Source organism: Solanum stenotomum, chromosome 1, assembly GCF_019186545.1.
Source record: "Solanum stenotomum isolate F172 chromosome 1, ASM1918654v1, whole genome shotgun sequence".
In the NCBI taxonomy this organism is placed as follows: Eukaryota; Viridiplantae; Streptophyta; class Magnoliopsida; order Solanales; family Solanaceae; genus Solanum; species Solanum stenotomum.
In genome coordinates this window covers 29060676-29074565 of record NC_064282.1, presented here as the reverse complement: position 1 = coordinate 29074565, position 13890 = coordinate 29060676, and positions in this window count along the sequence as shown.

Here is a 13890-nt window from a genome sequence, read left to right as displayed (position 1 = left end):
ATTAGGTCCATGGTTGGGGGCACATGAGAATTTTACCAAGTATGGAGCCACAGAAGTGAACTACGATTTGTATATCAATCCACGGACCATTCTACACATTTGTGGTTCCCAACAAAGACCAACGTTTTGGTACATCAGAGACCAATTAGGCAATTAGTGTTGTATTACAAAGCTTAGTATTATCACACAATCCCACCACTCCTCGTTGCTTGTAAGGTAATAGACTTTCCCCTCTCACATTGAATTTCGGTTCATAGATTCATTATAGAAAGTCGGGAGTTGGGTCCTGACCTTGGGTATGTATTTTATAAATTGACTTGCAAACACCCTTGGAATGATGGATAGTGATTCTGTGTCGTATTATTGTTTGAGATGTGTGTAATTACAATTTAAATGTAAGTTTTGACTTAGGGTTCCAATGTTTGTCTTAAAGACTTGTTAAAATGATTACTTGGAATCCTGAGAAAGATGAGCTAGCATGATTGAATGTTGAAAAGCATGGTTAGACCAGGATACTATTGAAATTAGTCAAATTAGGGTCAACTTGAAGGATTCCTGAAACCTAGCACAGATCCTATCCACGAGACCCCATCGACGGACTGTAAGTCAATTTATGGACCGTAGTTCAGGTCCGTGGTTGGGGGCACATGAGAATTTTACTAAGTATGGAACCACGAAAATGGACTACGGTTCGTAGATCAATCTACGAACCATTCTGCACATCTGTGGTTCCTATCAAAGACCAAATTTTTGGTACGTCTGTTCTACAGAAGGGATCCACGGATCGTAGGTCAGCATACGGACCGTAGATGCCCACCGTAGGTGGCAACTGAAGCCACTGTCTGAATTTTTTTCTACTTTTTCATTTTTGGTCGTTCTTAGTTCTAAAATCTTTTCGCGTGTATTATATGATTGTTTTGATACTAATTCCACATCAACAGGTACCATGGTGCCTAAGAAGCAAGTGACTTACTCCAAAAGGGGCAAATCAAAATCCATGCAACCTACTTTTAGGCTGATTGGTGAAGACACGAATGCAGAAAAGAATTCCGCATATGTTCCACCGGGCACGAGGACATCCCTTACTGCACCTCGGGCTACCCAAAATGCATCCCGGCTAGTGGTCACCGACGTAGTCACTGTCTCCCAGTCAGATGAGGAGAACACACTGATCGGGTCACCGGCTGGTTCTGGTTCTAGTTCTGAGGTTGGTTCTACGTCTAGCTAAGAGTCTACAAATGCTTCCGGCTCAGAGCCTGACCATGCTTTCGACTTCGATTCTGGATTCACCACAGGCTCAGGGTCGCATGACAAAGATGCCTCGTCTGATGAGGCCACTAGCTCGGAGGCAGTTCCAGCACCACAGACTGATAACCCTACTCCAATGGCCGGTGAGCCAAATAGATGGTGTGTTGTGGGGCAGTGCCAGATCTATCGTGATGCCAAAATTTTCAACAAGAAGGAGAAGATGGCCCGATTGATCACTGAGGAACAAAGAGTTCTCACTGGGAGCTTGCATACCATACCAGAGATACACCGGTTGTTCACCCTACACAAGTAAGACAAGATGGCCCAAGCACCTGGGACATACAGCAGGGAGATTGTGCAAGAGTTTTATGCTTCGTATGATGCCACTTTCTAAGGGTCGATTTCCAAGCAGGCCAAGCCCACAGAACAAGATCCTGTCACTTCCACCATGGTCCGAGGGTGTCCGATAGACATTTCATGGGCTACTAGCGGCCGATTTATCTATGGTCCTATCACCGGTCACTCTTCGTCACTGAACACAACAGAGTTTGATTACCGATAGGACATTATGCGGGGAGGCGCTTTCTAGTGAATTACTGAGCAGCGGGAGGCTGTTACACTATGGTTAACTAAACACATTGCTATAGATGGCGAGTATGCGGAGTGGGACACCGTACCACGGTTGGCTATTTGAAACGCCACATTAAATTTTGTGGTGAAGTTCTTCTGGTTGTTGGTGCGAAATAGGGTGTCGCCTACAAAAGATGACAACCAACTCACATGGGACAGAGCCGTCATGGTTGCAACATTAGTAGCAGGATTGGAGATTGACTTTGCTTGCATACTGCCGGCAGAGATTCACGAGAGGGCGTTCATGACCTACACTCTTACCCTTTTCCATGTTTGATTTTTTAGTTGTGCAGGAATGCTGGATTGCCGATCTGGCACTGCAATTGGTTGATCCACCCTACTAGGAGTTTGGATATAAGACTCATTCGAGATGGGGTAAATGTAGTGGCAGCTCGCAGAGAGCCCCAGGTTGAGGTACCTCTCTTGGGCGTAGATCTTGCAGATACGATGGAGCAGGCACAGGGTGGTGACCCCATTATACCAGACCATACCGATACTGTCCCGACCTCCTCTTTTCAAGAAGCTAGTAGGGCTCCTAGCTCATCCAGGTCCACACCACCATCAGGAGCTGTCGTTGTCCCGATGGCCAGAGTACAGAAATTAGAGGCTGAGATGGCCACGCTGCTACACCACATCCAGCCTTGGATGCAAAATTCGATAGCCGAGTTCGAGGCCAAAATGGGGTGAAAGATGGAAAACATGATGGATCGAAAGGTCTAGGCCGTTAATAAGCACCTTGATGCCTTTGAATTGAGAGTCCTAGAGCGACCGGTTCAGACCATAGACCTATCCTCTTTTTGATCCGAGTTAGTCAGTCTCTGGGCCGATGTTGATGCCATTCTTGCTACCCCTGCATTTGCGCCTCAGGCTACACCTACTACTTTGGCTGATGATACGGTGCTGGATGCTTTATTCAGTGGGACCACCGAGGAGGAGCTCGAGCCTACACGTGCCAAAGGTAAGAGGCACCGTTCTAGCCGTACTGAGGAGGAAAAAGCCCAAAAGAGACATTGTAGGCAGGAGTAGGAGGCTAAGAACGCTTCAATCTTAGATGAAGAGTTGCGCCAGCAGAGGGTGCGTGAGAGTGTTGCGGGGGAATTGAGTTCTACCCTAGTTGTAGAGGTCCCGCCTAATGTGTGGGACGATGTGAGCATCGCTGATGGTGCGGTTAGAGTGAACGAGAGCACTATTGAATATGCTATAATGGATGTTGTGGGCACTACTGAGAGTGACCCAATTATTGTTCCAACGGGCTCCAGGAAGCTGGACCCACCCGCTTGTTGATGAGTCTTCGGCGCTATGTGTCATAGGTTTGCTTCACCCAATCCATTATCTTTTACTGTTTTTGAATGCATTGGGGACAATCACATCTATTTTTGTTGGGGGTGGGGTAAATGGATTGTGAGTGATAGGGTGACGTCTTAGTAGCCTAACTCAGAAATCCTCTCTTGGGGTTTTCTTGCCTGTGTTCTTTTTCCCCAAGAGACTGTTTAATTTTTGTTGAACCGACATGTGTTAGCATTGTATGTATAGAAGCATGTAAAAGAATGAAGTATGATGGCTTATGAAAAATGATACCCGTCTAAATTTTGTGATGTATGCTAGAATTTGTAGGCTAAGATTAGTTGGATGTGTTGGCTCTGAGTATGACATGATAATGAATCAACTTGATGGCATGATTTAAGCTAAAACTTGAACTAGGTAATCTGATAATCTGATAATGAAACTATGTGCCAAGAGTGTGTAAGAATAGTTGATTGTTCAAACAGTTTTTGTGCCAATTTAGAATTTGCCCGGTTAGTCCTGCAAACACAATCTACTCTAGAGGCTAGGAAGTGATCATAGGCCCTTGTTCTGATAAGTCCACAAATTGCCTAAAAGAAAAGTCCAACCAAATGAAATAAATGCTCCCTTTGATCCAAATTATTTGAGCCTAAATTAGACCATTTCTTCCTAAACCCCAAACTCACCTTCCCATAATCTACTATGTTGGCCCCGGTCCCTCCTTGGACATGTGCACCTCGACTTAGGCCAAAACCTAAGTTGAGGGTGGCTAATGTAAACGGTAACTTCAATACTGGCCCTGATCCGACATCGGGTATTGTGCACCTCAACCAATGGAAAATCCATAAGTTGAGGGTGGTTATGAAAGAGGAAACCAAAAGAAAAATGGGTATGGAAAGAGTTTGATGATTGAAAAAGAGAAAAAGAAAAGAGAGGAAAGGATGTGACTTGTTGAAAGCTAAAGAAAAGAATAAAACACAAGATAAAGATGAAAGTGAAAAATAAAGAGCTACAAAGAAATAAAGTCACATCCATGGTTTAAGAAAATCAAGGGAAAGAAGGTAAAGTGGTAGGATGTCAAAAATAGGGCAAAAAGAGGTGAAAGCCTAGTGTAATGTCAAGGAGGGCCGAAAGTCACTAAGAAGACCCAAATGTACCACACTTGACCCTGAGCCTATGTTACAAGCCAAGAAAGTCCTATAGTGATCCTAGAATCTAGTTTTGAGAGTCTAAGCAGTGAAAATAAGGGCAAGCCTATGGTATTGAGCACTAACTATACTTGAAGTTACTTCTGAGTATGAGTGTTGAATGAATCCTTGTACTCAAATTCTTATTCATTGTGTGAAAAAGGGATTTTGTTTGAGGTAAGGACACTAGTTACATTGTCGGAAAGTTGGTACCTTGGTAATGGTAAAATAGTGTATGTTGTGTGTTGGTTGGTCGATCTTTGTCATGTTCTGATCTGGACAAGTTAGCTTGCTGAATTTGAGAGAAGAGATTTGCACTCGAGAAGAGAGTAGGAGTAGAAAGCCATGTGATTGCTTGTTCTTGACATGCTTGCTTCTATACAACTGTCGTTTAGAGTCTTAGTGTGTTGCTTGAGGACAAACAACGAATTTAAGTTAAGGGTTTTGATAGAACATGAGTTTACGGTATTTATAATACATTTCACTTAAGAATTATGTGTGTCTAGGGACTTTTTTTATTGCTTATTACGTGTTTTTATCATGTTTTGCAGGAATGATGTTTAGGAGTGGAAGTAAAGAGACAACTGAAAGAAATGCAGAAAAGGGCATCTACGGAGGTGATCTACGGACCATAGGTCCATTGACGCTCCGTAGATGGTGATCGTAGATCAGCAGGCAAGGCATGGAAGGCAAATCAGGGAAATCTGACCAAGTGTGGAACCATGGTGGCCACTGACGGTTCGTAGATTGATCTACGGACCGTACTACTGATCCGTAGAATGATACTGCGAGGGTTCCAGTACCTGATTTTTGAAGATTCTAAGTGTGGAGCTACAGAGAGGGATCGACAGACTGTAGATGGATCTACAGTCCGTACTGGGTTCCATCATTTGCTTCAGAGAAGCTTATTTTTGAAAGCTGAAATATTTTCTAAGTCCTAGCTGACAGAAGGGACTCACGAACCGTAGATCCATTGACGGTCCGTGAGTCAGTCTCGTGGAATGAAGACGTGTGCCTGAACAAACTTTCCTTATTTTGTTTCCTTTGTAATTTATGACTTGTTTTCTATAAATAGGGTATGTAAACCTCATTTTTGGGGATTAGACCACTACCCAATTTTAGGCCTAGGGCCATACAAATTCTGCACAACGCTTGTAAAGTGTTGCCTAAAATATTTTTGGGGACACTTTCAAAGCATATCCCAAGTTTTTAACTGTTAGCTACACTTTATATTGGCAACATTTTAAAAGTGTACTCTTTAATGGTATAAGCTACAATTTGTAAGTGTTGTTACAATATGATATAATTAACAACAATTATTAACAAATATGGCTACACTTTTAAAGTGTCCGATCATCTGATCTTGAAATAGGTCATCCCGGCTATCCCTATCTTTTATCTGTTCATTTCGTTAGGTATCAGAATCATACGATTGTGAGGATTCTGTTTTTCACATTCATTCTACAGGACCAAAACGAGGCCTTAATAAATGTAAAAACAACACATTAAAAGTGTGGACTTAAAATTTTCACTAAACTTTTCCCTCCAACATTATTTTAAGTCTCCCTCCCATTTTTATTGGCCAAGAAAAATAATTCATACAACAATAATTTAAAAAAAAATATAATACATATGTGAGAAAAACACACGTGAGTTCTCTTTTTCTCGGAATAACGTCTGAGGTGAAGAGTTGAAGAACTGATTTGAAGAACTGAATAGATGAAGAACTGAAGTCGAAGAACTGATTTCGTCAAGCGTGAGTTCGATTCTCTTCTCCGATAACAATTTCGTCAAGCGTGAGTTCGATTCACTGTTCCATAAGTACTAAAAATAGTCCTCTTGTTATTGATTGATTTTTTGTTTTGTGTTTAGAAAAGGAGAATAAGAAGGAATTGATAACTTTGGGGTTGTTGGCTAAGAACACGATTACAGACAGAACTGAAGCTAGGAACACTATTTCAGACCGAACTGAAGAGTTCAACAGCTAAAGAGATTCTTGCTGAAGGACACGATTTACATCATAGTTCTCGCTGAAAACAAGATTTTGTTGGAATAGGGTTTATCAGTTAACAAATTCTATCTTTGAAAGTCTAAATTTTAGCTTTAGGGTTTTGATATGATTGTGTTTTTTATACAATTTTTGGGAGTGTAGCTCGTATTTTAGCTTCATCAGTTGATTTTTGATGATCAAGATCTCGAAAAATCTTTGCTTGATTGAGACCTTTGGACTAGACTCAATCTGTTCATCACGTCCCTGTTGATGTTCGTAGTGGAATTACGATAATTCAGTACTTCTCGGAGAACTCTGAGGACTCTGAGGTTTTCAGTTGGCTTTGAAGTACTTGAAGATGTGCTTGTAGTAGTTGTAGTGGTAATAGTAGTACTGCTACTTCCTGGCTCTAGTAGTTTAAAGACTGTTGAAAGTCTACTCTTTATTGGCTCCTGCAACATACAATTCTTGGCTTTGAATTACTTGATCTTAGTGTTTCATAGGAGCAAAAACTGATAAATGTACCTCATTAGAGCTAACGTCTTCTGGTTTAGTATCTTCTTTGTCTATTACTTTCTTTTTGCATTCCTTTTGTGATTGAGAGCGTTGTTGAGTCTTGTGCCTGCATGAAAAGGAAACAGAATAACGTGAATATGAATGTCGAATCACTTTAATAGAGACTTAAGTGTGGGTTTAGATGATTTAGGCAATGTAACAGGACATGAAACTTTATTGGCAAAGTCATTATTATTGTTTTGTTAGTGTAGTGTGTTTTGCTGCAATTTTGAATTTTTCTTCTTGTTCTCCAAAAACAAGGCAATCTTTGGGGTATCCTAGCGGAGTTTAGTGAAAACAAATGAAGAACTTAGCATAACAGATTAAACTAAGCTCAAGCTTGACATATTCTTCGAAAATGGACTTGGGACCTAATTCAAATACAAAAGCTAACTTTTGATGTGCGGATTGTCCAAGATCATATGAAGAGGATCTAACAACGCTAAAATAGAATTCAGACGTTTCAAGAAAATAATATTGGACGTATAGATGTGTTCACTTACCTTCTCTTCTCAAGATTTAATGTTGCCACATGATCTTCCTTATAGACAACAGGCAGGTCCGAGAGTTCATATGCCAACGGGCTTGTACTAAAGAACTGTACTGAAACATTTTCCAAAATAAAGAGACCAAAATCATTGCTTGTCTTAGTTTTTTCTTATTTGTTGGGATTCAGTGATAGCGTTTTATGTTAGACGTCACGTTCTTCATTCGTGCATCTCAAGTTGGATGAGTGGATCAAGACGTCAAGGGTTTAGATTTCATCTTGTGTCTCTAGTGCTTTCATTTTAAATCTTATACTTGTGAGGATCATTTCTATCCATTTTTCTTATGTTTCGCTTTCTCTTTTATGTTAACTATGTCTTTTAAGTTCTCTTTAATAGTTGGTTTTCATAGGTTTGTTAATTATTTTTCAAATAAGTGTAGAATGATGTATCAAGTTCTTTCCCTGTTGTGGTTGCTTCATTAACTCTGTTTTCGAATCCCTTTGCATCGTATTATTTATGTGTTAGCTTCTGTTTTTTTTCTTTCAATTTGATCATGAGTTGAGGAAACATGTGTGAGTCTATTTTTTGCAGCTTCTGATTGTTTAAATACCTTTGAGATAGCAGGTCCTTTTGTGAGAAAATGGGTCTGTTCATTTCGTTTATGAAAAAGTGCAGTAATCTTAATCTTATTTGAGACTCATTGTATTCATCAAGTTAGTTATTTTGCTACCGTCGTAAAAAAAAACAATGATTGTATTTGTGAGCAAATCGATTTGTTCCTTTCTTTGTTAAAATTGGTGGTGTAAATCGAATGCAGGTAATGGTAAAAAAATGTGTTTATTATGCTAAAAATGATCTCATATCTTTGTTCTTCATTAGTATATATGACACACTTTCCTGCTAAGAAAATGCAGTTGCATCTTCCAATTCATGCAAGAATAAATTTTCATACTATAATTATAAGCTTTTACATTGGTGATATATAAACATCTTTGGCTGTGTTTTTATTTGAGTAGAAAGACTGAGGAGCTTGAATTGAAGAAGACGCAACAAGAAACCAAAGCTATTGAAACTTCAAGGAAAGCTATTCCATCAATGGTATTTATTTCCAAAAGCCAAAAGTTTGTCATTTGAGTGGTTTACAAATTAATACTTAACCCTTTTGGTAAATATACTTCATGTTCTGTTTAAGTGGCAGGAAATGTGCATGAAACAATTAATGATAGCCAATTCAGATTTCATGAAAAATATGGAGGTATTCTAATTAAAGAACCTATATGTATGTTATTGCCTTGCATGTGGAATTAGATGCAACTCACACTTCCATAATTTCATGTTATGCTATAACTCACATTTGAGATACACAACTCAATCATTTCTGATGTCTCTAATGTAATCCTTCAAAAATGCACTATTTCCCCTCTATAGTTCTCTGAGTTTTTATTTCTAGTTAGGGTGAAGGGGAAAGGGAGAGGTGGGGCTGAATTATGTTTGATTAGTGAGGAAGTAGAGAGATTCATGGTACGGTAAGTTATGCATGTTACCGTAGGAGTCGTGATATTTTTAGTACTAGTAATTTCTATCGACTGTTAAATGTTCATTGGGTGATGATTACAGAAAAAGTTTCTGAATCTTGTGTCTAAACTGGAAGAAAAAGATAACGTGATCACAACATTTATGTTGTCGGTTGAACAATTTGCTGAAGTTAAGAGAAAGGAAGTAGATGTAGCAATGGAGAGATAAAATGATCAAGGCAAGGAGCTAACAACAATTACACTAATAATTTGGTGCAAACACCATCCTTAGTCTCTTCTTCTACTGCCATGGCTCCTCTTTCATTGGTGCCTTACACTAATAATTTTCATAACAACAACCTAGCATTCCCTGTCAATCCTGTCCCTGAAAGACGAATAGTCACTATTACAGTCTCCACCATATCTGCTGAAACATGCTATGAAGCTGGGTATAACATGATGAACTACTCAACTAGAAACAAGACAACTCTCATCAACATAAATGATGTCCCTCACAACGTTGGTGAAGGATTTCTCCATGCCCAAAAATCAAGACAAACTATAACCACAACAACTACCGTCACACCTCATCTGAGTATTATGTATCCTATCTCTATATCTGTCTCAGTCTGTACTCAATCTAATTGAATATTTATGTTCTAATCCCACTTTAATTCTTTGTGTGTATGTTACTCAAGATGAGTAAAGCATGACAAGTTTTAGGTGATAACAGGGATAGCAAGGTTAGCATCCACAGGAAGGAGTACAGTCATCAACAAGCAAGCAAATATTGTTCTTCTTAAGAATTTTTTTTAACAGGTAACACTATGCTCCACTTTCAAGTTCCATACACAATGTATACTAACTAAAACCCCTGAGGACAGTAGAACATTTAACACGACTGAAATTCCACTAACTACATATGATAAAACATGAGAAACATGCCAATCCAGTCCATCTGAGTGTATTTCGACTTTTTTTAACTATTTAATGTGTAACTGAAAGCTGTAATCTGGAATTAATCTAGAACTGGAACTGTAATTTGCAATCTGCAATTTGACTGGTAATTTAAACAAGTGTTTAGCATTCGTTCTACCTAAGCACTTTAAACTGGTTAGTTTACTTATTGGATGAGTATCATATAATTTTTTAAAACGACTAATAGTAGTTTACTGAAAGGACAATGGTGTTTTAATTCTATTTTTATTGATTGTATGTGTACAAGAAGTTTACAGAATATAATGTGTCGAGCAATGCCTTTGCAAGGAGTCTTCTCTCGGCATCACACATACTCATCTTTCCCCATTCTTTCTTACAACACTGCCTGATCGCACTAGTGCCTTGTTGCTACCAGTGACTAAGGATAGCAAGTCCAAAGAAGAGAATCACAAATTGCTGAATGGAAATTCGGGAGATCCAGCAAAATGGGTATAGAGATTTATGCATTTTCCATCCTAGGGATTATAGCTTTTCTGTCACTATTGTATAAGTTTGAATACATTATATGTGATTTTGTGAAATATATTCACTGCTAGAATATATTGAACAATTGTAGGAGTACTTTTTGAACTATTGTGTAAACATATTTTGAATATTGCTTTATAAGTATGTGTATGTACACAAGACATGCTATCTTTTGAAGTTTATTGCAAATATATATATTTGAATTACTTATTAGCTAGTTTAATGCTTGAGATTATTTATTGCAAAATAGTATTGGTGCTTTTTAATTAGAATTCTGGCATATAAATATTTTATAGCCTAAATAATATTACCACACTTAAAAGTGTACCCAAAGGATTGTAAATTGTTGTATGCAGACGGGCAAGGACTACACTTCAAAGTGTTGTCATACATAAGATAGAAAAGGCAACACTTTGAAGTTGTGGACAAGAAGGAAGCAAAGGCCACGCTTGAAAGTGTAGTTGTATGAGATAAAAATATTGCTATATGAGGTACTGGAAAGCGTGGCCTTTTTGCCTTTTAGGCTACGATTTTAAGTGTAGCTGATAAGGCGACACTTCAAAAATGTTGCCTAAACTCTAAGGTTACGCTCCCTTTGGGCACCCCTGGAAAAGTGTTGCTTAAAGTCCAAAAGTTTGGCCTTTTACCAAAGGCCACACTTTTTCATAGTTTAGGCCACACTTTTCTAGGGTGGTTGTAGGCCTAAAATGTTGTAGTGGACTTTATTACTTTTATTCTAGTTCTTGACTTGGGAGATTAACTTGCAAATTTAGAAATTCTTGATCTCCTAAGTTCGCTTTGAAGATTTTGGTGTTGTAATTCAAGTAGAATTTCTGGGTTTATTATTCTTCTTACGTAAGTTCATGATTTCTTCTTCTAAAACTATGAATCGTCTTCTTTCTATTATGGGTAACTAAACTCCACAACTTGGGTTGTGGGAACCATGAGCGATTAACAATGTATGAATAGTAAATAAGCAATTCTTGAATAGTGTTTTGCATGCATTGATAATTCTTTCATTTAAAAATCTTTTAAACGGTGCGCAATGTTAGAACTCGCCTTGTTGCTACTTGCCGGACCAAGGAGGTAATTAACAAGAAAATAATTATCAACATAGATTTAGTGTGATACTATTTAATAGTCTACTGTCGATTGGTGTGAAGTAATAAATAAGCCAAACATTGATGTGATGCTAATATGAGGTAAAGGTAACAGTTAGTAAATTATACACATGTGGCTGGACCACGGAGCGGGGTGAAATTCTCTAGATGTTGTACCAAGGATTTAGAGATACCTAGTTTATCACTTTGCATGTAGTACACTAGGAAAAGATTGCTATTACTAGGATTACTGCGTTATGAGGTTGTTGGGAACACGTATACCCTAGTTAATTCTCTCAACTTGATAACAACCAAAATTAACTTTTGTTTACTGATAACTTACTGAACTCTTACAATTTGTTTCACAAATCCCCCCTTTAATTACTCATTTCTAGAAGTAATTTGACTAGACGAATATAATTGTTGGTTAAAGTGAAGTCTAAACGATTTTCTCGTGGGATCGATCTCAACCTACAAGTTGGGTTCTTTACTTGATAACGAGCGCTTATGCTTCTTTAGGGAGATGTAATTTGAGCATATCACTTGACGTTCAGAAACTACCTTTTTATGCCAAGATCAGTTTTGGGAGTTCTACTCGCCCGAATTCAATTTGTAAAGTCGTACATGCTCTTTAACGTCTTAGCTATTCACTCATGTGATCAAAATAATAAGTAAATCCCCTATTCATTACCAGAATTCCCTAGACCTTACCTGACTCAGAATTTGTCCGAATTTGGACTAGGCTACAAATATCCAAGTTATTATAGAAAGTTTTTCTAGCCCCAATTCTTTCCCCGTTGGCTTTTCTATAATGACATGAATAGGTCGTTACAATAGATACCAATTTACCCATCACTCATCCCAGAATGACAACTAGGAAAAATGGGCTAAAGTAAAGATTAGATTAGTACCTGAATCATCGAACAACTTGGGATACTTGTTTCACATGTCCTTCCTGATTTCCCAAGTAGCTTCCTCGACCGGATGATGCTTCCATTGACCTTTCACGGACTTAATCTCCTTGGTCCTCAACTTTCGAACAGCACGATCAAGAATTGCAATCGTTGTTTTCGCATATCGAAGGTCTTTGTCTAAAAACAGTGAGTCGCATTTTATGATGTAATCTCCGTCCACATGATACTTCTTCAACATGGACACATGAATCACTGGATGAACTCCAGATAAGCTAGGGGTTAAGGCCAATCTATAAGCCACTGGCCCTACACAGTCAAGTATCTTAAATGGTCCAATGCATCAAGGACTAAGCTTTCCCTTCTTACCAAATCTCATTACCCTTTAATGGGTGACACTTTAGAAGAACTTGTTCACCAGCCTGAAAGGCCATGTCCCTTACCTTAAGGTCCGCATACTTTTTCTGTCTACTATGGGCTCCAAAAAGCTTAGCTTGAATGTTTCTTTCCTTAGCCTGAGCATCCTTCACCAAATCAACCCCCAAAGGTTTCACATCTCCAGCCTTAAACCACCCTATGGGTGATATATATCACCTCCCATAAAGTCCTCAAACGGTGTCATCTCAAATTATTATAGGAGAACTCACACAATGGTAGGAACTTATCCCAAGTCCTCCAAAATAAATCACAAATGCCCTCATCATGTCCTCCAACACTTGAATAGTTCTCTCTGACTGCCCATCCGTTTGTGGATGGAAAATTGTACTAAAAGTAAGTTGAATTCCCAACACATCATGCAATTTCCCTCAAAACATGGATGTGAACTAAGTACCACGGTCCGAGATGATAGAAAGGGGCACTCCATGCACCTTACTATCCCTTCCACATAAACCTTAGCCAATTGTTGGGTATTATAGTCTACTTTGACTCGAATAAAATGGGCTGACCTAGTCAATCTTTCCACCATTACCCAAATAGAATCAAACTTCCCCAAAGTCTTGGGATGACCAACTACGAAGTCCATATCTATCCTTTCCCACTTCCATTATGGAATTGGCATTCTCTGAAGCAATCCTGCATGCCTTTGGTGCTCATACTTTACTTGCTGACAGTTTTGGCACTTCACCACAAACTCAGTTATATCTTTCTTGATGTTAGGCCACCAATAAAGTCGCTTCTTTGGATTCTATCAACATTTTCTAAATCAAGTCATCCACTCGGGGAATGGAATACCGCGAACCATGAGATTCTGTCTACATTTTCTGAATCAAGTCATGCACTCGAGGAACACAAATCCTTCCCTTAAAAATGAGCACACCACCCGCATCAAGAACCACATCTTGTGTCTTACCAGACACTTCCTTCTTTCTAAGTTCATTCAAATTCTCATCATCAAACTATTTGGCTTTGATCTCCTCAATGAATGTGCGTCTAACCTCAATGCTAGCTAACACCCCACCTTTCTCTAAGATGCCCAACTGCACGAACTTAGACTCCAAGGTTTGAATCTCCATGGCCA